General features: G+C 44.9%; 1 long non-coding RNA gene across 1 annotated transcript in view; it reads left to right on the forward strand.

Annotated features, from left to right (window-relative positions):
- The window catches only part of LOC140216334 (uncharacterized), a 181,786-nt gene that overhangs the window by 87,313 nt on the left and 67,968 nt on the right, over nt 1–26,505 (forward strand). The window lies entirely within an intron of this gene.

Raw genomic sequence — 26,505 nt, forward strand, 5'->3', positions numbered from 1 at the left:
CAGAAAAAAGCTGTGCGTTTTATATGTCATCGTTACGATCGAGACTTTTCGCCCTCTTCTGCACTTTCTTCCTTGAACCTAAACACGCTCTCTTCTCGTCGCCGTGTCGACTCATTAAAATTCTTGCACTCCATAGTCAATTCTTTAGTTAGGCTCTCAAATGATAATTACATTAACTTCACGCCGGGATCATCCACGAGAAGACATCATGACCTAAACTTGATACCCTACTACGCACGTACTAACATGTTCAAATTCAGCTTCTTTCCCCGCTCAATCGAAGACTGGAATTCATTACCTGGATCCATTCGCTCATGCTCATCCCAAATTTTTGCAACCGCCATCCCAGATGCATAATCATGGGTATAGGTATGGGCATAATCAGGCATGGGTATGCCTGGCAGCATTTGTATTTGTATAACTTGTGTATTCTTTCACCAGTGCTCTTTTGCAAAAGTGTTTACTTGTATTTTTGTGTATTTTCTTTTTTATCTGTGCTCTTTAAAAGTGTTCACTTGTGTATACCGCTGTATACTCCAATGCTTTTTTTTGTACATTTTCTTAACCCACTCCTGCTATAGCGCAAATTGCGCTGCAGTATGTATAAATAAATAAATAAATAAATAAATCAGTGGGCAATTAGTTTATTCGTGTTCACCAATAAATGTCAAAAAAATTATTGCGGCACCCATCTCACCGACGAATGTCGACATTAATGCGATTAGCATTGAAGCATTGCAGTGACACACCGTAATTCCGCCGCAATGACACGTCATGTAATGAGGCGCTTATGCAGCCGTGCTCCTCCTCTCTCTCGCTTTACTCCGGGCATGCTGCGCCACCCAGCGGCACGGCCTTGAAGTCGGTGCGTTGTGCGTGTGTCAGTAGATATTCAGACACGATTGTCTGAACATGCAGTAATTAACAAAGATATATGATATTGACACGTGTACTTGCATATCTTTCTCGGGTGACCGCTTTTCAGCGTCTAACAAATGTTATCGCTCAGTGCGGGACGCGCCCGCAGGTATCGAAAGCTTCTGGAATGTTATCGATTGTCCTTTCTGTCGTCTGCTGTCACCCAAGCATGTGTATTCTGATTGCATGTGTGACGCGAATTGTGTACAGCTTTCTGGAAGACACGCGGGCACCAGCGATTACTCCGGAACCTTCGATGGCTCGCGTATAAAAGCTGACATACTTGAACCACTGATAAGATTTTCGACGATCGCCGACTGTGTTCGCCGCTCTCGCTGTTCTTTGAGTGTAGCCTGTTTTTGAGGGCACAAGTTCGCCCAATAAAATGCCAGTTTCGTCATATCCCAGTTTTGCTGCTTGCTTCACCGTCACTACTACGGGACAATATTTCTCATTTGGGTCCTGCGAGATAAACTTCACATAAGGTGCGTACTGCGTTATGACAGATCGCTAACCTAGGGCAATAGTCTCTAGAACGTGCACTACCATCGTACTTTATTCACACCGCATAGCCCATCCACCGTGTGCATAATTTGCGTATTTCAAGGATGTATCACAAGGAAATTGCAATATAAACTTGTAGTGAATATACGTGCGCGCTGGTGAGAGAAACGTTAATGATGGGTGGGGAGGTTAGCCAAGCAAATGGTTTTGCGTGCTACTACAGGTTGAATAAAAAACAAGAGATCAAAGGACGAGAGATAAGAAAGAACGCAGAACGATCTACTGGCACGAAAATGCGGGAACGGGCAACAGAGAGAACCATGATACAAAGTGGACAGACGAGTATTATGGTATTATGATATTATGGTGGAAACGGGCAACAGAGAGAACCATGATACAAAGTGGACAGTCGAGTATTATGGTATTATGATATTATGGTGTCTGCGCATCTATTTTGTCCCCGATGCTATATAACAAAAGGGCAACGAACACACAGATAAAAAAAAAAACTATTAAGCACTGTAAAACAAACGAAGAAAAAGAAAGAGCAAACAGCCAAATACTTTGCTGGCTATCCCGGCCCTGCGTAAATGGATGTCCAGCGAAGCTGTTGAGAACCACCACTGCAACTGCTGCTTTACACCTTTACAGTACAATGCTTTGTATTTTTACAGTAAATGTAGTAATGCTATTTTAGTGTAAAGGTAATAATGGGAGTAATGGTAATTTTCACAGCACGGCGCCGCCCATAGCGATGCTGCAACAACATTGAAGTCAGCTGCTGGGCTGGTTATATTATGTACGAAAGGCTAGTGACGTCATTCCCCACGTCGCAAGCTGCCGTCGCCGCGGAAGCTTACGCAACAGTAATCTTTACCGGGAATCGTATGCGGGAAGCGCTACGTGCTTCGCATGGTTATAGCAGGAGCACCTTATCATATATTATGTGGCTCGCATGCCTGTTTTGAGCTTGTTCTTTATTGAAACGTATGCTGTTCTCTATGTTGTATGCGTGATTACAAAGAAGGCATGTACTGCTCGCTTCACTTTGCTGCGTGCTTGTAGCCGCTGCCTTACGGGTGTGTGAGCCATTGCTCTGCCCTGCACTGCTGCCGGGATCGGCCCACCATTGTTTCTGTCGACGTTAAGTCACGTTGATATCCGGGGATCCTAGCCATAGACAGCATCACAGTATAAAGCAGTTGTTTATGTAACTTTCTGACCGAAGATCCCCACGCAGCCTTAAGCTGTGGCGCCTCCTGTAAATTTATCGATGTATTTTTTCTATTAACGAAACAAAACCATTGATTGATTGATTGAAAGTTCCATGCTAAGCGCTATCCACAAACTAGATTCCAAGTCTGCTGCAGAGTGCAGGACACCTTTCCATAATGTCGGCAGAAAGGCCACGAAAATTTCGAAATATATTAAGTAAATTAATAAGGTTTTCACGCCGTGAGCTAGGACAATACTCTAAATTACATCCGACTGACTCAAATCACTTAACATAAAGATCCTATGCAAGATCTCCACAGAGCACCCGTGTACTTAGATTTAGGTGCATGTTAAAGAACCCCAGGTGGTCAAAATTTCCGGAGTCCTCCACTACGGCGTGCCTCATAATCAGAAAGTGGTTTTGGCACGTAAAACCCCATAATTTAATATGTGTGGACTGTCGAAAACCGCTTTCTAGTGTTCACAGGCACGTCACAGGTAGCTACCTTGAACAAAAGAATAAAAAAAAAGCTTTTGCACATTTTGTAGTACCGTGCACACACACACACGCACACACACACACATAAGAAAATCTACAGAATTATCAAAGCCAAATACGCTCGCAAATGCAAGATCACACATGAGGAAACAAGGAAAGGGGAAATAACAAGAATATCAGTGCATAAAAACACACACATGCACACACACATGCACGCAAAAGATAGAAAGAAAGATAATATTCACTGTATATTAATAATTTGACATTGTATCACTGTCTTTTAGGAATGCTACTAAAGCTTTCAGAGCAGTTCATTGGTGCTGACGCGCTGCTGTAAAGTCCAGGAAGCTTTCTTTTTTTTTGTATCTTAACATGCCATTCATCAAGTCGGTCGAATGTTCTTCTCAGAACTCCTATATGCGATTCGTATTGAGAACAGGCTATTAAGAGCTGTTTTACATTTTACCACGAGTGTCGATCACATACGCATTAGGCGTTGACGAAGCGTGCAGGAACCTATCAACCTTACAGTTGGTAAATGGGGCCCGTCACCCCTACGTAATACAGGCCTCTGCCAAATAGCCGCTTCCACGGATGATGGTCTCCAGTTGGTCGCCTTCATTCCCGAAATGTGGATCGCCTGGCGGTGGGCGGCAGCTGTAGTGTGAGCGTGCATTGAGCTGTTGCTACTTTTAGGTCTCCGCTGCTCAGTTCCCTGCTGTAAGTGGGCAACAGCTGTTTGTCTCAGACAAACAAAACTGAAAAAAATGGGCACAACATTTGTAATAAGGCATTTCTAAATAGAGCTATGAAATCAACCAATGTTCATTGCCTTTTTTTAAGTATTTTACTGAATGGCAACGTTATGAGCATCGGCCCTCCTCTTCAACATTGTTTCTTTTTCAGGCAATATCTTGTATTTTTATGTGAGCCCAATTAAAACAAACAAAAGAAATGCAATCAGGACGAAAATATCAACTTTGATGATCGTAAGAGCGCTGGTGTGGGACAGAGGATGTCCGTGGGGGAACGAATTCAGTGCGACGGCAGCAGCAGCAGTCTTTGAAAGACCTCGAGTGGACACGTGTTGGTGAAGCGTGTTTCCCGTTCTGGAGCTCGCTCGTCCGTCCCTGTTTTCCTTCTTTTTCTTTTATCTCCACGGGTACGCGGGCCTGCGAAGAATAAATGGTCCTCCACGCAGTCGGGAGATGACAGCGCTTTGCTGTACGAGCGACGCACCGTTCGTTGGCGGCGGCGCCGGTTTCAGGCTGAGAGGAACGGTCTACGGGACAGCGAGGAAGAGAACGCGACGCGCTCCGAGTGCTTTGGGCACACGCAGTCTATGTCAACGCTGTCACGGCCAGCCAGCCTGCAGTCATTCCTCGTCCTCTTTCCTCCTTCCCCCTCACCACCGACTTCCTCCTCGTCGGTTCCCGAGCTGAGGCCGCCGGACCTTTTCTGGTGACTCCGACTGAGTGGGCTTTCGTGCTAGCACGCGAGCGCTGCGGGAGAGCCCGCAGCGAGCCGCGAGAGAGCGCGCCGCCGGATTGGGGGAACGACAAACGCCAGCCCACGTTGTCCGTGTCCTTTATCCTCTCCTTCTCCCGCTTCTTTTCTCTCGTTCCGCGATGGTAAGCAGGTGCCTGTGCTTGTTAGTTTGTGAGAACGCGATGGTAGTGAGACTGAGATATGAGAACGCAAATCAACGCAGAACAAACGGTCAACTTGCAACTGTATTTTTGTGCAATTATAAAGTGTTTTCTGTTATTCTTTTTCGTTCTCTTTTCTCCATACCAGCGGTGCTGCGTTCCAGTCATGTACCATACAACTCGGCCAAATGAAGGCCTTTTTCATCGTTTCGTGCTAGGCGTGTTCTGGCCATTGCTGAAAATAAGGGACTTTCTGCGTCGATAACGAGTGCGTAACAGCTGTACAGGTCACCATCGCGTAATCGCGAAAAGATCTGAGGTAGTAACTTCTCAAAGTATGTATTTGCCTCATTTGGTTTCGCTGTGCGGAATACATATCTTTGGTTTACGTCATATGGCATATATATATATATATATATATATATATATATATATATATATATATATATATATATATATATATATATATATATATATATATATATACGTGCATGACGATAGATAAAATGTCGCGTAAGTCAAAGCAACACTTTTCTTTAAGGTAAACCGATAAAATTTCCTACGTTCTAACTGGGCGCAATCATGGATACAGCGCTGCCTTTTCTTCTCTCTCTCAGGGAACCAGGGTGACGTCTACAGGCAACTCACGCCTAATATCGCACATACTATCACGCGAGCAGTTCTTGCCTCAGGGGCAAGAACTGCTATTAGTTATATTTATTATCTTTATTTTTGGGTTCCGTTGTATTCTCTTGGCGTGGTAAATTAGTGTGTCTGTCATGTTTCCTCAGTGAAAATAACAGGGTGGGAATGGGGGAGGCAGCGTTAATGATTTCTTAACTATTTGTGGATAAATGGTTCTCGTGCAGCCTACTTTCCCATTCATCTACAGATAATCAATGTCCACTACGAAAAGTGATGGTTACGCGTATGAGTGGCTATCATACGTTCGTTCGTGCGTCTTCAGAGCGAATCTGCATATATCGCGGTGTGAGACTCTTGCCAAATCACTCTTGCTATTATTTTAATATAACCCGTGCAACACACCGCGAGAGACGGCGTTCCCTATTCGGATACATATCAGCCAGATAAGTGTACATATGAGTCAGTTAAAGAACGAGTAACGTTAAATTTGACTGGTAAAATATATTTTTTAATGCCACTTTCATACATTTGCCGGATGAAGGTTTATTACTGGCAGGAAAAATGAAGCTCAAAGTTCCCGTATCTGAACTTCGCGACGAAGCTTCCGGACCAATATATCAATGTGTCATAACAATTTTAAATAATTTTCCAGTATATTGGCCGTTTTCAGCACAGCAAAAGTTCTCGAACTTTTTAACATACTCAAATTGTGGGGCCTAACGTCCCGAATCCACGGATAGGGTTATGAGGGATGCTGTAGGGTAGACCTCCTAATTAGTTTTAACTACGCTACATTCATTAACTGACGCCCAAATGATGGTACACGAAAGTTCTTGCAATCCACCCCTATCGGAATGTGGTCGTCGCAGCAGGGAGTCGAAGCAGTGACCTCCTGCTCAACAGCAGAACACCAGAGACACCGAGGAGACATTGCCGCTGTCTTTTCAAGACTTGTTATACCTAGTCTTTGTTTCAGAAACACACACACACACAGAGAGAGAGAGAGAGAGAGAGAGAGAGAGAGATGAATGAGATGCGAAAGGGGAGGAGGTCAACCGGAAAATAAATATCCGGTTTGCTACCCTGCACTGAGAAAGGGGTAAGGGGGACAGAAAGATGAAGAAGGAAAGCACACACAAAGAGAGGGACATGACAAAACAAAAGAAGGAACATTTTTTTACATTGTTTACCTATAAATTTACTTCAACAATTACCTTCTCTTACCGATAAGGTTACCGATAAGTTTATTTATCGATAGCGCTTCTTTACCTATGAATGTGTAACTTGACCTCAGCCCACGCTGTCAAAATGTATGACGTCACGAAGAGGTGGTGGGTTAACTTCAAGACGGGGTCCCCCCGTGTATATTGATTGCGTCTTTTCTGACACACTATGCTTCTTCTTATACCATTGTGGTTTTTGTCATCGAAGAAGCGCAATCTTTTAGTACAGTTACAGTTAATGGGACTCTTTGGTGTCCCTTAAAGAGCCCACTGTAGCTTTTTTAGCAAAGAACCTCTTAAGTGCAGGTACGTATTGCCGATAAGTACCACAAGCGAGGAAACTTTTTTCTAAACGTGAAGCATTAGTCAAAAGCACTCAGGGACGAGAGAACGCGTTACAACGTTGCACCGAGCGCCGCACTACACGACACACTCTTCAAGAGGGACACGATCAGGAGGGTCCTTGCTGGTCGGCCATAGCGTGCTAAGCATGCGACTTTGTCTCGGAGGCTTGGTCCCGGCGCGATTTCTCCTAACTCTCCAATCTCGTTTTAATCCCCGGCACGCGCGGCGCCATTTATCAAGATCAGGCGGGAAGATTACGACGCGCCGTCTGGGAAGCGCTGTTATCAACTGCCGCCCGAGCCCCAGCTTCGGGCTCTGCCTTCTCTCTTGCGCAAGCCACGCCTGCGGCTGGAGATTATCTCCCGCGCGTTCTCTTCCGACTCTATATTCTGATTTATCGCTAGACGTGGCCGCGTTTTCTTTTCCTCTATTGTTTTAAGTCATATCGGTAGACGCGAAGGTGTAAGACTTTCTTTTTTAAGCTGTACCGTCCGACGCATGGTTGCGTGATTCTTTTATTTCTCGAACGACTTCTTTTGCGATTGTTTCTGGTCGTAGCAAGTTTTCTCATATCATGCTTCCATTGTGGGCGTAAGCTATCTTTGTTTTTCCTTGTGGCTTACAGACATTGCTTTTTTCATTTTGGTTTTCACTTACATGTTTCGGGATCTTGTGTTTTGTTTAACTTTTCTTGGTGACGAATTTGACTTTTCTTTTTTGGTCCTAGCTTGGAGACATTTGTGGAGCGTGCTTTATCTATGATTGTTGCTATGTTTTATACACGAAATTATGCGCTAACGGGTCTTTTTAAAACTACGCCATGATCTTTCACATAATATCGCCAGTTTCCAATCATAGGATACCTGTTCGTCCTGGAGGAGTGTGAGCGTCGGATACTTACAAATTTTCTCAGTTTCAACTAACTAACTAACTAACTAACTAACTAACTAACTAACTAACTAACTAACTAACTAACTAACTAACTAACTAACTAACTAACTAACTAACTAACTAACTAACTAACTAACTAACTAACTAACTAACTAACTAACTAACTAACTAACTAACTAACTAACTAACTAACTAACTAACTAACTAACTAACTAACTAACTAACTAACTAACTAACATTACTTGCTTGCTTGCTTGCTTTTATTGCTTGCTTGCTTGCTTGCTTGCTTAATAAATAAATAAATAGTAACGCTACCTCGGCATCAAAGACCTGGGGTGGCTTGCAGAATAATTTAACACCAAAATAATAACGAATTTAAGAACGCGTTCTTAAATGTTTCCTAGACAACGCCTAGTCAGCATAAAAACATGTTCTTAAATTCATTATTATTTTCATTATTAAATGTTCGTGCAAGCCGCCCCTGATTTCTGCAGTCCCAGTACGGCAAACGAAGAAGTGGGGCTATATTTATCATGATTCCTTTTACTTCCCAATCTTTTAGCTCTTCTCTATTGGCTCCCACGCTTTTGTGCCCGTTTTAGGTCCTAGATCATTCACTTTGCGCAACAGATAATGGCACCTCAGTGTAGTTAGATGAATATGGTGTATACGTTGTCGTTTTCCGGTTTTCCTATGCTTCATACTAACGCATTTGTTAGTGTAAGCTTTTGCCCTAGGCCCGCAACAAACGAACTGCCTAAGCATCAAGAAGCAGACCATGAGAAAGCAAAATACAATTCAAATTACCGCCCATGCGCCCCGTACACATGGTAAACCAGCGAAGCTGAAATGTGCAGCTCTGGTGTTTATCGCTAGGTTAATTCCGACAGTTTATTAAGTCTTTTTCAATTAATTGTTACGTATTTGTGTTTCATAATGAGGTTACGCACACGTTTGTCTTGAGCATATCATATTGCTCACTTAAAATGCCACACATTCCCTTTCGCATAATCAGCATCATGGAAGTGAGCAATGAGCGGTGCATTGTGTTAATCCAACGGGCCCATCAAAGTCTTTCTGAACTATGTTACGCATTTGTGTTTCGTAATGCGTTAATCATGATGTTTATGACTGGTTATGCACTGTAGTTACAACGTGACATGCCGGAATCGAACATTTCAATTAATTAAAGACAGGGACACATTTCTGAACCTATTGCGAAGTCGGAGAGAGGCTGCTTTGCGCACGCTCTGCTGCGAGAGAGAAACGACGTCACTATTGGAGTAGCCAATGGTGTGGCACACCTTTGATGCGAGCTAATTATGTCATGACATTGTCTTAACCCAGTCCTCCTCTGTGTCCTCGCCCTCAAATAATACGTAGATAAATGTATATGTTTTAGATGCATAAGCCTTTCTATGCCTACCCAGTGAGGAATTTGTCCGCCCGTCACGTAAGACGAATGCAATGGGTCATATCCCCCTAGACAATGGCTCATACCCCGGCAGTAGGGTTTCTGTGGCCGGACCACGAGAGAGAGAGAGAGAGAAAGGCAAAGGAAAGACAGGGAGGTTAACCAGAGATGATCTCCGGTTGGCTACCCTGTACTGGGGGAGGGGGAAGGGGATGCAATAGGTGAGAAAGAAAGAAGGATAAAAAAAGAGGAAAAAAAAAAACCTAAGCACACACACGCACTTACACACGAACTATTTCTGTGGGCACTGTCACGCAACCCGCAAAGGCATTCCTAGTCTTACGCAGTGTCACCGTACAGTCCTGCGCCACACAGTGTACTGTCACAATTTGTCAAAAAGTCCCGTGTCTTTCAAGTATCGCAGCAGCGCCTTCATAGCGGATCGCGCTGATGTTCGCGTAGGCCAAGTTCCAAGGATCTTGCTTTCTGTCATTGGGCGCTTGTCCAGTTTGTCTAAGGTGGCTGAGAGGACAGTTCTTTGTGGGTTAAAACGAGAGCACTGACAAAGAAGATTGTTTCACATAGGCATATATAGCTTCGCTGCAATAAAGTCAAAAAGCAAGAAAAGCAAGAAAAAACAAAGAACAAATGATCAGTGGTTGGATTTTGTAAGGCAGCTTTGCCGTGTTAAGACCATTGCTGTGGCGAGGCAAGATTTACAGGAGAGAAAGTTCTAAAGGACAGGATCTTGTTGCTCAAGGTTACACGACAGCTTTAGTTAACAGCAGAGGAGAAGCCAAAGCTAAACAAATGTTGAATAAACACGTGTTTTAAAACATGGTAAATCTGTTCATTTACTTTTCTTTCCTTCCGTAGCAGTTTAGCGCTTCCACTGGCACAAATGTCGCACCAACTATAGCCCAGCAGTTTTCTACTCTGAAGCGAAGCAAACGATGTCTAAGAAAGTTACATTTTTCGCATTGGCGAAGAATATATAGGCGGCAGCTTTGTATATTGTGTCCATAAAGTGAAACTATTAGTTAATTAACTAATTAGCTAAATATTAATTAATTATCGTTGATTGTTTGATTGATTGTTTGATTGATTGATTGATTGATTGATTGATTGATTGATTGATTGATTGATTGATTGAACGGATGGAGGAATTAATGAATGAATTAATTAATTAATGCTGACAGCCTGTGCGGTTTAAACATTGCAACTTGGAGCTGACAGTGGAGTAGATCGGACGCACGTTGTTAAAAGCTGCCAGGAGGGAAAGTTTAGAAGTGTATATTGCAGAATGTTTATTTCTCATTGGTACTACACTGTCCAACTACGATTTTTAAACCACGGGTTGTACAGTATTGTACGCTCTTAAAGAAAACATCTCCAACTTATCAATCCATAATGATAACTTCTTATTAGTATTCAAGACAGCATTATTTGATCGTGTGATCAACTCCGTGATTAACAAGTGCAAGCGTTCTAGTCCTGACGCGTTATGTAGACGTGCACAATCAAAATATTATTGCTCAGGAATTCGTGTCAGAACAGAGTTATATTCAGCCCCAAAATTATAACTTGTTCTTCAGATTGGACTAACATTGGACTGTAATGCATATCCTTTCAAGGCAAGAAAAAGATCGAAGACTTCACCGGCACGTGCCAGTGACCGGTGATCGGGAGTGGTTCAGGGGCACTGGGAGGTCAGAAAATAATTGCCTCTCGGACACAATTATTCTGTGCCCGGTGCTTTGAGGGCGGAAATAAATTTTCTCCGCGATGAATCGGAACGTTACGCCATTTATTTATTTCGTTAGGGTTTGATTTCTTTCTTGCTCTTCAAAGCCACCAGAGTGGCCGACCATGCTGAATAGAGAATGAAGCCCGGTCGACAAGAGAAGATTTCATTTCAGTGCGGAAGCCCCGAACAGCCGAACAAAGAAATCAAAGGAAGAAGGGGGGGGGGGGGGGGGGAGGATACCACACCAAAGGCACGAGCATAAAGCTAACGGAGACTATACCGCAGAAAGCGACGCATCGAGAGGGTAAGAGTGCGGGAAGGCTAGGGGAAGGAGGCCGGTCGAGTAAGACCACCTCATTACTGGTTCTTCGTTTAGGCGGATATAAATGATTCGGTTCGGATCAGGGCGAAAAGAAAGAACGGGAAATAACAATAACATTAATAAAAACGGAGGCGGTAAGAATAATGATCTCCTTTACCACTACGTCCTCGCGTGCGGCTTGGTCGGAAGGTCCGTAGTATACGCCAAGCGCGCGCGCTTCTAGGAGTCCGGAGAAACTGCCGGGGTCCATGTAGTTCAGGAAAGGTGAGCGCTTGGAAGCTACTGGTCGCCGCTGGTGGCCAAGGGGGAATGGAAAAGCAGACTCGATCGGCAGGCTGTTCATTTGTTTTGGCTTCGATGAGCTCGAAGGTATAGCGTTTTCTGTATAGTGCACTTCAGTTATTATGTTTCGTTGCTTCTTTTTTTTTTTACTGGTGCCGTTTCACGAATGAATAAGAACGCAGACGGATGGAAGCTGTTAGAAAGGTCAGAGTAAAACAACGAAGTTCTGTAACTGCCCTGGTGGAGGGTTCCTGTGTAGTCTTACGGCTAACGGGGAGCGCCGGGGTCGGCGGTTGCGTGGGCAGGGAAGAAGAGGGCGTCCCTGATTAATGAGGCAGTTCGCAGCTTGCGCTGCCTTAGTTTATATCCGGTCCACTCGTTCATAAGCGAGCCAGAGAGGAGGAGATAGAAACTGTGACAAAAGGAGAGAAGGGCGAGAAGAGAGTGACCGGAAAGGCGCGAAGGCTGCGCAGTGCTGCAGGAGAAACGACCCGCGGTCTCCCTCGCCACGGGTCTCAGCCTGGGCGCCTCGTTGTGCCACTTCGTGACTCGCGGTTCATCCACTGCCCCAGCAGGCCCACGTGGATCCTGCCCTCCTCTCTCCACCTCCTCCTCCTCATCGTGCCAGCAATCATTCTTTCTTGGAAAGCTTTGTGTACGATGCGTAATGGTCGCAACCGAGGCACCGCTTGACAATGGATGACCCCCTCTCGCTGGGCTTGCTAAAGCGGAGATGAAGAAGGAGACAGAAAGACTGAGGGGTACCGGGAGGGATTCCGCCCGGAATAGCCGTGTCTGCAGGAATGGCGGACCTTGCATGATTCAGGATTTTGGCAGTGCGCCTGTATGCCTCAGCGTGCGCGCTGACTGTAACGCTGTGCTTCGCGCAAGCGGCGTGACTAACGTTTACAAGATGCCACGCTGGTCTCGCTCTGTACGCGGAACACTTTGTCACAAACTTGCTGCATCGCTGCTCAGGTTTAAAAAATAATAAAGTGCACGGAGAAAGAAAGTATGGTCTGTGAAAACATTATCGCCGAATGAAGGATGCAGAAATATTCAAACACCCGGAAACAGAATAGCGATGCACAAAAACTGTCTAGACCCATAGCCACAGGCTATTAAGGGGTCTAGTACATGAAAGTTTTGTTGGTGCAAGTAAGGAAAAAAAACTGTTTCCAAGTTAGATAGGCATACTGAATAAACGCTATTATAAATGCATTATGGTATGATAGATTTAACACGTGATTTGGTAATATACGAAAGAGAAAAAAACAACAACACCTGCAAGCAAAATTGACTACACAAAAGATATACAAAGGTGCCATCCTAACATGCTAACGTTGCCTACAAACACGGATACGCTGCCTTTGTCACATTGCGAGTATACATACTATTAGAAAAGTCGATCTATTGAAGTGTTAGTGTTAGGCCCAAAATATTTCCTAATGACAGGCAGAAACTGAGAAGACTATCTTATATGAAGCGGAAGTTGATTCCAAAGTTTGCCTCCGGGGAACTGTATTAACCGTACCCTATATACATTCTTTGCTAGTGGATAAGTTAAAATGTATGGATATAACACTTCTGCTGATGCAATCTGAGGAGTGAAATATTAACACAGGGAATGGATGTTATAATGTATAATAGATTCTACGACAGAAACTGTTTTTAATTGTCGCCAGAAGGCAAATGTCAGTATGTTTAAGTTATCAAAGAGTGGCTTACTGGGATGGTCATGCCTAGATTTGTAGTTATTCTGAGCGCTCGTTTTTGCAATGTTATTACGTGATCGAGATATGTCTTGTACGCGCGACCACAGGGTTCGACGCAGTAGGACAAAACATGGTGTATGAACGTAATATATAGGGTGCGCAATTTCGAGCTTATAGTTTACCTAGTTCACCTTGTTGAGTTGTTGGGTTGAGTGGTTGTAAAATACATAAATCATATAAATCAGACACAGACCTCACAACTACACATAATCACTCCTAAGGTCACCATGTGGAGGCCAAATCCGTGTCCTGCAGGTAATTTAAAAGAAGGCGAGAAACCTCCTTCCTATCTAACTGGTTCCCGCGCGGGAAAACGATGTCCTGAAGAGAATTGTTAGGAATTTCTGTCTTCTTGAGGGACCCGAATAACACACTCCTTTCCGCGTTATACAGAGTACAGCACATAAGGTAATGTTGTATGTCACCGCACACACCACACGTTGAACATAATGGAGACAACGCCAGGCCAGTCTTATACATCCACGCAGGGGTACGAGCAGAGCCCGTGCGAATGCGGAGCAGTAAAGTGGCTTGGTTTTTTTTGAGACCCTTGGTCACACATGGCTTGTGAGGTGAGCTCCACAAAGAACTGAAGCGGCACGACACCGCTTCTATGAAGAGTCTCTTGTCCTCTTGAGGCACTTATCTCAATGGATTCCCAGACAGCGCTCTATGGGCGAGGCTGTCCGCCATCTCGTTGCCTATGATACCTATGTGCGAGGGCACCCATTGGAATCGTATGAAGAAGCCTTTGATATGGAGATTGTGCACCGAGCGTAGGGAGCTTAGACATAAGGCATCAGTAGGGAACCCGTGCTCTAACCTTTGAAGGGCGGATTTTGAATCTGTAAGAATGACAACAAGTTGAGGCGTACAAAACCGCAGCTTCTTTAAGCTGCCTCAATGACAACGCTTTCGGCCGTTGTGGAGGACACGACTGCAATGAAGCGAACCGACCAATCACACTTCAAAGAAAGAATGTGAAAAGCAGCTGCACTAGGTCCTCTGACCTTGTCCACAGAGCCATCAGTAAAAATTTGAAGATGACGTGCATATTCAGTCTCAAGATGTTCCAGTACGAGCGAACGCGTTGCCGCCAAAGGAGAACTCCGCTTAGCACGAACGGGAGGAATTGTCAACGAACAATCGAGGCTAGCGAAAGACCAAAGTGGTTTCAACCTCTTAGTTCGACCTCTAGCGTCAAGACCCAGGTAACCAAGAGTATTAAGGCCCAAGTACGCTCGGGACTCAGATCTCTTTCGAAGGCTCTGTAGATGGGCTCGCCCTGCTATTGTCTGTTTGAGGTGGCCAACTTGCATCAATAACCTTTGTGAAGCGACTAGGCTAAGAGGTCTCGATAGAGACTCATAAAGTACTGCATTGTTAGGAGCAGTCTGCGGAACGCCAAGAGCCCTCCTTAGGCCCTTTCTGTGCAAAACCTCAAGTCGTTCCAGCTGTGATAGCGAGGGGGAAATCAAATGGAGCTGGTAAATTATTCGACTCGTCACTATTGCATCGTGCAGCCTGATCATGAAGAAGGGTGATTTCCCCATTGCTCACTTGCAACTCTACGGATCACATTGAGCCGCGGAGATAGTGATGTCACAATAGAGTCCAAAGCTCGTCGCCACTGTAGACGGTACTCAATAATGACGCCAAAAAAGCGCTTGTGCTTCAATTGACGAAGGCAAGATTGATCAAGGTCTATCTTCAGCCGCGCATACCGTCTTGCTCTACCTGGAAACATGATGAAGCCAGATTTTTCCACCGAGAGAGTCAACCCTTGAAGGTAATTTTGAACTGAAAGTAATGCCTGTCGAGCTATCAGAGATAAACGCTTGTGTTGATATCCGCTCAACCAAATACAAATGTCGTCCGCATGTATCGACATATGGATATGCCTGCAATGTTTTTGAATTTCAGCGAGAAGACCAGCCATTGCAACATTAAACAGCGCCGGGGAAAGAACACTTCCCTGAGGTACACCTCGCGATACCGCCCTTTCGGTGCTTATGGTACTTCCTAACCGCACTTGAATTTTACGATCACTGATAAGTGAGTGAATGAATCGCAGAAGATAGCCCTGTACGCCTATGGCCTGCAAGCTATTTAGTTTAGTAAAGCAATGAAGGGGGCTAGTTGGTGAACGTTCATAGTTATATTGCGCTCAGTTTTACACAGACGATATAAGTGAAGGACGGGACGCGGACGGACGTAGCGCAAACTAGCAACTGTTTAATACTGTTAAGGAACGCGCTTATATACAAGGAGATATGGCGCGGGGGGGGGGGGGGAGAGATATAAAAAGATTTGACAAGGTGACGACATGTGATCATGGTTCGAGTCAGGCATACATCGTTCACTTGCACCCCGTTCGCCCTGGCAAACTCGACCTCAGCTTCGATAAGCGCGATGGACGGAGTGCTTACGCACATCTCTTTTTCATTAGCTATCGCAAGTGCCTCCCATATTTCTCGCTCCGTTTTTGTTTTTGATGTGCCAATGACTGTGGTGCTTGGCTGTAGCAACTGTAGCAATGACTGTAGCAACTTGGCTGCACATTGCAAACAATGCAAATGCTCTCCGCTAATAGAAACAGGCCAACCTAGACGCAGTGAGGATAAAAGCGGACCAATTTAGACTGGTACTTGCAAACCAATATGCAGCCAGAGAACTGCGCTATGTAGATGACATAGAGGTAATGAATGAAACCGTAACTATGCTGGCTACAGAAACCAAAATGCAGCCATAGAACAGCGCTATGTAGACGACACAGAGGCAATGAATAAAACCGTAACTATGCTGGCTACAGAAGCAGCACTTGTAGTGGGAGGCAATGCACCAAGGCAAACAGTAGATAAGCTCTCCCAAGCAACGAAGGACCTAATAAAGAAACGACAAGGAATGAAACAGTCCAATTCGAGAGATCATATAGAATTCGCGGAATTGTCAAAACTGATCAACAAGGCGGAAATAAAGGATATTCGAAATTATAACGTAAGAAAGACTGAGGAAGCAATAATAAATGGAGGCAGCATGAAATTAGTGGGAAGACAACTTGGCGTAGGACAAGCGAAGATGTATGCACTGAAAGACAAGCAGGGCAATATCATCAGCAATTTCGAAGATATAGTAAAAGCAGCGGAAAAATTATAAGCTGACCTGTACAGTACCCAGAGCAGCCAGGACACCTCCTTTGAAAGTAGCAATGAACAGATTACAGACGCTCCTTCTATAACTAGCAATGAAGTTAGAAGGCCTTAGAAGACATGAAACGAGGAAAGGCGGAATAACAGTCAATTTAATCAAAGATGGAGGAGACATCATGCTTGAAAAGCTTGCGGCCCTTTATACGAAATGCCACACGACTTTAAGGGTCCCAGAGAACTGGAAGAATGCCAACATTATTCTTTAACGTTTCCCTTTTTGTAGATAAGTATACAAAAAGGGAAACGTTAAAGAATTGAAACATTATAGGCCCATTAGCTTACTTCCAGTATTGTATAAAATATTCACAAAGATAATTTCCAATAGAATAAGGTCAACACTTGACTTCAGTCAACCAAGGGAACCGGCTGGCTCTAGGAAGGGATACTGTACAATAGATCCCATCCATGTAATCAATCAGGCAATCGAGAAATCCGCAGAGTACAATCAACCTCTCTACATGGCTTTCATAGATTACGAAAATACATTTGACTCAGTAGAGATACCAGCAGTCATACATAATTAATCTGAACGCGCCAATGTAAGTAGCAGTCCCACGACACTCCGAGATACCTGAAGACCGCTGTGCGCTGACGTGAAGAGAAATTCATTTGAATAGAAATGTCATGATTTAAGTTTCGTCTACCTGGGTGGAATATTGCGTACTTTCCTTTTCTTTCAATTTATAGTTAATTTGTTAGCTGAGTACCGTTCTGACATGCCTTTTATTTCTAAATTAGTTTTGTTTTCAACAGGAGTATCAGCGGCAATTACCACTGCTGTGTCATCTGCGTAAATTTAGAGCATTATAAGAAATGTGCTCACTTATCCGAGCCGAGCGCCAGCTAGTTGCCGTCCCTTTCACGTGTTCATTACGTAGCGATACTTTTTAAACTCGGTACAAATTGGGTCAACACCCATCCCGTATGCACCACTCCCCACCCCCCCCTCCCCCCCCCCCCCCCCCCTACCTCAGAAAAAGATAAAAATAAACGAGAAGAAAGCGCGGTGTCAAGCACCTCCCGCTTTCCCAACAAACGCGGCATCCGCGGATCATGCTCGTTCCCCGACGGTCGGCGAGCACCGACGTATTCGCGTTCGCGCTGCCGCAGTCACCGTCGACGGCGTTGAGTGTGCTCGTGCATTTCGTTTTCGCGCTGTGCTCGCGTATACGCCGCTGACGACGACGTCTGCCCTGTCGTGTAGCAGCGAAAAGCAGGACGACGTGGCAGGCTCGACGGAAAAGCGCGCGGAGGAAAAAAAGAAACTGCCAGCGTGTTGCGCGCCTACTGGCACGGGGGAAGGCATAGCGTCGACAGCAGCGTCTGATGTCGCGGCCTCGCCGGCGCAGGGAGAAAGGCGTCCTCCATCGAAGGCGCCGCGCAGCGCGGACGAAGAGGAAGGGGGCGCGGCGAGCGTGTCCGGCGTTGCCGGCGCTCTTATTACTCACCGCTGGCTGTGCCGCGCTGTGGTTACCGCATGGGCGACACACGCGTGCCTGCGACGTGACCGGAATCGAGAGACGAGCTTTTGCGGCGGCGCCTCGCGAGTTCCTCTCGCGGTTGACGGCGTGCCGCCTCCTTACGGGTCCTTGTCGTCGGCGTCGTTTGTCGCCGGACGGCGTTGCGGGCGTGATGCGTCCGCTTGCTTTTGTAGCCAGCGCGGCTGTTGAAGGGATACCGGTTCGTGATGACTTCTCTGGAGATGTACGTAAGAGGTCGTCGAGAAGAAGCCTGCACGGAGCTGTCATATCTCGTAGAGACACTGTGTATGTGTTTAAATGCGCATAAGACATATTAGACTCCCAACTGGAATTAATAATTAATTAATTAATTAGCACGTGGTTTTGCCAGAGAGGCCACGTGCGCGCGCTGCCAAAAGCAACATGCGGGTGCTTAGCAATTCATTCATTCATTCATTTATTGATTAAATTGTTGATTAATTAGTTAATTAGCCTTTTACATCGAGTAATGTTGGTAGCCAGGCTGATTGATTACTTGATTCTTTATTCATATTACACCTGCTGGTCGGTATTGCGAGCGCCAAGTAGGGATACTAACAAAATATCAAATAAATAAATCTCAATGCCCTTCCACTCTGTGAAGAAGGATGACCAGCGAAGCTGTGTATGTGGGCCGCCTAATGGCGAATTGCACTTCCGCCGTCGGTCGCGCTGGCATTTCACTATCTTTGGGATCGGCCCACGTATGGGGAGTGCTTGATGCCTCCTTCATCTCCACCGCGGGTGCGCCCGGCACTGCACTATCTTCGGTATCGGCCCACGTATGGGGAATTTTGTGTGTGCACACGCACACTATCCTGGGAGAACTAGCACTTAGCAGCTTCGCTGTAAAAATCGTTCGCCTTCATCGTAAGGCACTTTTGATTAGACCTTTTCTAGAATAACTTATCTATAACCAAGAAATTAGACTGAATAGTACTGGAAGATAAATGTCTCTGTGGTTGCTGACGTCCTGTAAGTCGGTGCACAGCGGTATTTGTTTTTTTTTTAAAGAAGCTTTCTGTGCCTCTTCTCCTAACTTTCCGGGCACTGTGATGGTCTTGCCGTGCGTGCCGCTGGGTTTCCTGCAACACCACCAGATGGCGCTCGCATCCACGCATCCCAGTTACAGAAATGCACCTTAGATACTTGGAAGAGCCGCCAGTGATTGAGAACTATATTTGACAAAGGTGCAATAGAACTAAATCGGAAAGAAAGAGAGAGGGAGTAGGAATGCTCGTCTATCATGGAGCCAAGTGAAAAAGAGTGAATTCAAAATGTCAAGAGCATTTTTGGTTATCAGGTACAATGAGCGGAAAGAAAACTTGGCTGGGCGTAACGTATTTGTGGAGCGGAATTAATTGCACAGAGAAGAATTAAAAGTTAGTCGAATGTCTAAATGCTGATATTAATGGTTTCGAGAATGATGCCGAAATTATCCTATTAGGTGGCATGAATGCCCACATACAGGATATAGATGGCTATACCGACAACATCTGGCAGGCAATGCTAGATCTTAGTGGGCCACATAACCCCGTTATCGTGAATACAGGGCCTAAGTGTGAAGGGCAGACCACGTGGGAAGTGGGAAACCGGCAATCGACCCTTGATTACTGTCTGATGACCGAAGGAATTCCTGATAAGTTGAGAGAAATGGTGATTGACGAGAAAGGGTATAGAAGCATAGGGAGTTACCATAAACGCATCATTTTAAAAATGGGATATGCATGTGGGAAAGGGACCGAGGAGCGCAAAATGATCAGTCCAAATTTCATCACTGAACAAATAACAAATATAGTCACAAGAGTTGAGGAAGAACTTGGCAAATGGCCAAGTAAACAGCGGGAATATAGTGAGCTTCTAAGTGTGATAATGACAGAAATACGGAAAGAAGAACAACATGTTCATTGGAAAGGAAAAAAGAAAAGGAAACGCTGGTGGAACAGGGAGACACGAGAAGTGATCGTCGAACGAGAGAAAGCATCCCGAGAGCACAGGAAGGCAAAAAAAAAAAAAAAGAAGGCGCAGTTGCCGCAAGATGTAGTAGCGAGAAAATGGGAAATGTACCGGGAGAAAAAAATTTGTTTCAAATACTGGTGCAAGCAAAGATAAAAGGTGAAAGTGAACGTTGGTTGTCATAAATACGTGAGAAAAAGAAAGCCGCACCAAAATATGTTGGAACCTCATCAACTTACTAGGCAAGAAGTCAACAATACAACAACATATTCTAGACGAACATGGAAACAAATTGGAAAGGGGCGCGGCATTAAATTACATCGGAAAAATAACAGCCGAATCTTTCCAAGGCAATGACGAGGTTGTACTTGAGAAAAAAAGGGGCATGAAAGAGAACCAAATGGAAAAGGAGATGGGGCTGACAAATTTCAACTGGAAGAAAGTCGAAGAGAAAATTCCTAAGCTCACAGCCACAGGGCTAGACGAGGTTCCCGTTAGGCTGATTAATGAACTAAGACCAAAAGGAAGCTCTGTTGAAAGCAGTAGAAAAAAGCTTGAAAGACGGGCGAGTGCCAGACAGTTGGCTACAAAGTAGAATTAATTGAGTTTACCAAGGTAAGGGGGAAAAGGATAGAATTCACTCGTATAGACCGTTGACCATTAAATCGGTAATACACAGGTTAGCAGTGCAGGCAATAAAGTTAAAGCTGCGAGCATAGGCAGAGAGCAATGGCGTTTTAGGAGAACTTCAGAATGGCTTCAGAATAGGTAGGCGTTTGGATGATAACTTAGTTCTCCTTACGCAATGTATTGAAATATCAAAAGTAGAAACGAGACCGTTATCTGTGGTCTTTTTAGACAATACAGGAGCGTATGACCACGAAGACCGCAACATATTGTTACGGGGTTAAAAATAGTCAGACGTGTATTTACAGAATATTTACAATAATTATAGCAGCTGACAAGACGGTAGACAGCGCGCGAAGACCAGGACATCGTCTTCTTCCGACGATGATTAAAACATCTTCTTCGTCAGCGTGTCAATATTGTGGGGTATTCTGGAAAGGGAAGGCTTAGTCGGCGATTGTCTATAGCTTTTGGAAGTGGTTTCCAAAAAAATTACCGTTTGCATTGAATAGGAAGGAATGAGGAGTGAGGAGAAAGTTGATTTCAACAAGGGACTGAGGCAGGGGTGCCCTTTATACCAGCTGCTTTTTATGATGTACATGGTAAGGATGGAGAGGGCGCTAGTAGGAAGTAATATCGGGTTTAATCTCTCATACAAACAGGCGGGTACAGTAGTAGAGCAGCAGCTCCCAGGTTTGTTTTATGCGGACGACATTGTGTTGCTAGCTAACACGCAAAGTGATATGCAATATCATAATTTGCTACTATGCTAATAATAATATTAATATTAATAATATAATAATAATAATTTATGCTAATATCTGTGGACAGGAAGGCGATAGGTTGGGTTGAAATTTAGCGTTAAAACTCAGGTGTTGTGGTACTAAATTAAAACAGCGAACAGACAGTGACAATACCGGGCCAGCAAATAACTCGCATAAAAGAATATAAATGTCCTTGGGTTATGAATAAACGAAGGCAATAGATATATGAAAACACAGATAAATGTATAACAGTAAAGGGGAAGAGAAATGCGACCATAAGGAAACACACAGCGCTTTGGGGATACAATAGGTACGAAGTGCTCCAGGGTATGTGGAAAGGTGTAGTGGTTCCAGGACTTACATTAGGAAATGCGGTTGTTATCTTTAAATCAGGGGTACAATCAGGACTCAATGGGAACCAAAGGTCACTGGGACGCCCCGCAATGGATGCTCACGGGAAGACTACAAATGAAAGTGTACAGGGTGATATGGGCTGGACAAGTTTTGAAGTGAGGGAAGCTCACAATAATATTTTATATGAAGACAAACTGAGAAATATGGAATAAGGGCAATGGGCTGGGAGAGTGTTCAGGTATTTGTGCAGGAATAACATTAATTCACACTGGAATAGAAGAATTACGAAGCTTACCAGCAAGTATGCAGCCTGTGTGGTGAGCACACAGCATCACAGGATGTCTAGCGGGAAGTCAGAGAGGCTGAGATAATCTCATGGGTGGCGGCAATGGAAAAGAAACCTGCCATGAGTAACTACTTAAGAGGAAAAAACGAAATCAGGAAAGAAACAATTTATGATAAATGAAAGGGAAGCTCATTACTTTTCGAAGCGAGATCAGGATGGCTTAGAACACGCATTTATAAACCGAGATATAAGAAGGATGGAGAAGCATGCGTTTGGCTGTGGTAAAGCTAGGGAAGCGATGGAGCGTGTTTTATTAGAATGTGAATACATCCGCCCAGCGGTCGACTTGGGAATCACTGGCATCCTTGAAACCCTTGGGTTCAGCGATAGCAGGGAGGAAAGTAAACATGTCCGCAATAGATATGAGTAAAACGCGATTGAAAGATTGGTGTAAGAAAAGTAGCGAAACGACAAACAATGGAGGGCGTACAAAAACAAAGTTCACAATAGGGGTTCAGAAGCTTTGGTTATGCGAATTCATCGTGGGTTTTCTTTCCTTTTCTTCTTTAAGATAGGTAGGACATTAGGCAATCAAATAACAAGAGCTTGGTGGCGCAACTCACCGCACCGTCACAAAGGCGACGCTCATAACATCCATCCATCCGGCTGTCGCCGCCGCGGGCCGGGATGCGTAGTTTGTGGGTATGGAACTTGCTGTGCTTGCTTTCCCTTGCGGCAAAAATGCAGGTATTGGGCTATGGAAGTCGCGTGCTGGGCTATGATAGTGGAAACATTACAGTTGTCCGTAGCCTGAAGAAAGCGCTTGGCGCTGGCGTCTCAACAGCGTGTTGGCCACGTATGCAGAAGAAGCACGCAAACACGTGCCAGGCGCCAAAACGCACACTCAGCGTCGAGGACACCCAGGCCCGAAAGACGCGTCCCACCGAACGCGAGCGTCTTCGGCACACAGCGAAACGGGGTGCAGACACGAATGTATCTATAAAATCTATACACACAATTTTATAATAAAGGATTGAGTTACCTACAATGCCATAATTCAGTTCAGGTTTACTACGTCGGCCACGATGAGATGTGACATGTAATGCAATGATAATGCTCAACTCTCAGAGATTATGAACAATGACGCACAACAACGCCTCAGGCGAACACGTCTCCCCTTGTGTTCTGTGGACTACGCAGACAAACAGCAGTGGTGCGCACAAGGTAACGTTTTACATCAACTCACCACTCTCGTATTGGACTAAACGCTGAAGAAATTACGCATTCACCGCCAAAGTCAGCGCTAATTGTCGTCAGTCAAAGCAAACAGCATACAAAGCTTCGCTTATTCGTTTCCCACAGTGTGTGGAATCCGCAGATATTTTGTAGTAATGGCTTATCTAAAAAATATTTTTGAAAAGGTTTAGTGTTTCCCAACTACATTGCCCGGGTAAATAATTCGCAGAAGGTGACTTTCTCGCAGTGCACATTGCCCATATTATTGTCAGCACGCGTTAATAAAACGTTGCTTTATAAGATAATATTGCATTGCCATTGCTTTAGTGCATTCATACCCACCATGTTAAATGCAAGTTATCAATAAAAGTTCACTATAAAATAAGCCGGCCGCCATATCTCCGGCAATTGTGCGCTACGAGAAAGCCAGCCTTGTTCCACTATTTTCTTAAATAGGGTCTTTGCTGTCAACACGTAATCTTTCTCGGCGTTTAGCCGAGGAGTCCACATATGTTAGCGTAGCGAAGCTGCGACAAATAAAACAGCTTTAAGCTCGTCTTATGTTAACTTACAACGGCAGTCAGGGTGTATTAACTTTAAAAAAGCTGAGGTTTCAATAAAGAACCGGCGCATAAAGTGAGCACGTCACCTAAAGTTTGACTGATTTGCAAATCAAAACGATAACGATAATCAGGAACAGTGTTCTCAGTGAAACTTGAATAATGTCGTAAAATAAGAGAGAGAGAGAGTGAGAGAGAACAAATGCGCTGGAATCTTGTGCTGTCATAATTATTATTATTTATTTATTTTGTTCCTTTCTTTAGAGAGGAAGTAGATATGTGAAAAATGTTCTTTCAGTATAGGACGATTAAAAGTTTAATAAGTCTTCTACAATGACATGTAGTTCTTTGTGAATGAATTCAAATACAAATAACTGGTTTTATTATAACTGCAAACCGGTCTATTATGTCGGATCGACTTTGTACTGGGACGTTGCAAATTTCTGTGTCATTCAGTCTCTGAGACTAATGGTCGCACCTTCTAGAGCCCGAGTGCTCCCAAAAGCAAACTATACAATAGCACGGACGGCGTCAGTTCAAACGGTGAGGACTGGAAAAAACGTGGTGCAACTGGTACAAATATAGGAAAGTGCAGGTGCACAGGACTACTTCTAATCCAATGTGTGTCTGTTATGCTCTCCCGTCTTCGTCCAAGTCACGCCGCGGTTCTCACCTAATATAAACCTACATGCCCAGCTCCAGAGGAATGGAGGCCGTTAACAGGCACTTCAAAGGTAGAAAAATCTGTTTCCCACCGGTTTCTCACCCCAACGTTTCCAGCGCTTACATCTGCTCATAAAGTTCGTTGAAGCAGCCCGCTGTAAACGGGAAGAAAAATCCTGCACATCCTTCACGACTTCGCGAGTACCTTCTCCTAAAAGCGGCGTCAGAGGAAACGCACGTCGCACGTGCTCTTCTTCTTTTTTTCTTTTTTTTTTGCAGAGCGAAAAAAGGCATAGTGCTGCAAACAAAGTTCAAAATACGCCTTCGACTAACTGTGTGGTACCACGGTGGTTGGCGACGCACGCTGCTGCTGCACCGGTGGCTAATGAGCCATAGCACCCTTGGGGAAAGAGCAACCAAGGTTTCATTAAACCCCCGGATGAGCACACGCCACCAGCCGCATGCTTCGATATTGCCACTCGCTTATTTACTTGTGCTGTTGTCATTTTTTTCTTGCCTCCATTTCTGTCTTCCGCGTCTCAGAATTCGGCTTCGCACGAACGGAGCCAGAAACAGCGACGACTGCGGCGGCGAGAGCGTTCGCACTCGGCTGACGTCATCCAAGATTCTAGGGAATCTTTGTGGTTCGTCAGCGTATCGGGGCTTGATGCGCATGCAACTGCCCCGAGGGCTTGCGTGTGTTATGGGCGTTGATTAAGAGGAGTCCGAGGCGAAGGCGAGAAGCCCGCAGGACGGGAAAAGACGAGAGGAGATAAACTGGAAGTTTCTGGTAACGGAGCAGGCACGCGCGATAGCTTCCTTCGGGGCAACTCATTGAGAACCATTCGCGCGCTAAAAGCTGGAGCGTCTTTGCTCTCCACACGGCGGCAGCAAGCTGGGGCTCTGCTTCGCGCGCCTTTTCACGAAACTTTGCTTCATTCAGTGGCAATGACATCTTTATCACCAAAAGTGTGTAGACCGAGCCTAAAACGCGAAACCGCGAGAAGCGATTGCGTCGTCTTTCATTTCTCTTGTAGCCGCTTTTTTTTTTTTTTCGAAAGCGGTTTTCGTAAGCTGGTCATATATAACGAGCAAAGTACACGGGAAATGCTCAGTGGAAATAAATAAGTAGTAGCAGAGCCTCATAAACACGTTATTGATGGACTAGACGGTAACTTGGTGACAAGGAGATATCTGCGTGCTTAATTGCGACATGTAGTCCCAGTGGAAAGCTGCCCCGCCTATACATGGTTGTACGAATTCTAGATGGCACTAGAGCATGTGAAGTTTCGCTCAAAACATATGCTTAAGGGGGCGGAGAAGAAGCGCGAAGCTGATGCTGCTATTGGTTGCGCTAGGCAAAGATTTTCCGAATTTATTACAACGAATGACGGTGATAAAGTACTTAAAAGCCTTCAAAGCAAAAAGAAGGGGCAATCTAGAAAATTCCAAGAACAATAACGTGTTTTTTTTTTTTCGTTGGCTTAAATATTTTAGCATGGCCGAGGTTGTCTGAACTTCTGTGGACACAATAACGGCGCCGCCCACGGCGTCTAAAAGATAAAAGTTGTATAAGCGGAGTGCGGTCTTCACTGAAGCGACTAACCAAACAAACTTTGCCCCAAGCGGAAGTCTAACGGCGTGCGTGTCTGGCCATCATCAGGCGGACCTACGAAGAGTGGGATACGATAGACTCGTGTATACCTGAACTCGGACAGGAAAGATTGATCAAGAGGCAAGGTCCGCACTTAGCTGGCATCAGCGGAAGGAGGGCGCGACGAAAAGAAATCCCCCCCCCCCCCCCCGCCCCGAAATTGCCCGCGTCTCGATGACTGATCAGAGGAGGTTATCAAGAGGAGGGATAGATGTACCAGGGATGAGAGGGATAAAGGAAAAAGGGAGCCACCTACGGCTGTGACAAG

The sequence above is a fragment of the Dermacentor andersoni genome, chromosome 3, assembly GCF_023375885.2.
Source record: "Dermacentor andersoni chromosome 3, qqDerAnde1_hic_scaffold, whole genome shotgun sequence".
In the NCBI taxonomy this organism is placed as follows: domain Eukaryota; kingdom Metazoa; phylum Arthropoda; class Arachnida; order Ixodida; family Ixodidae; genus Dermacentor; species Dermacentor andersoni.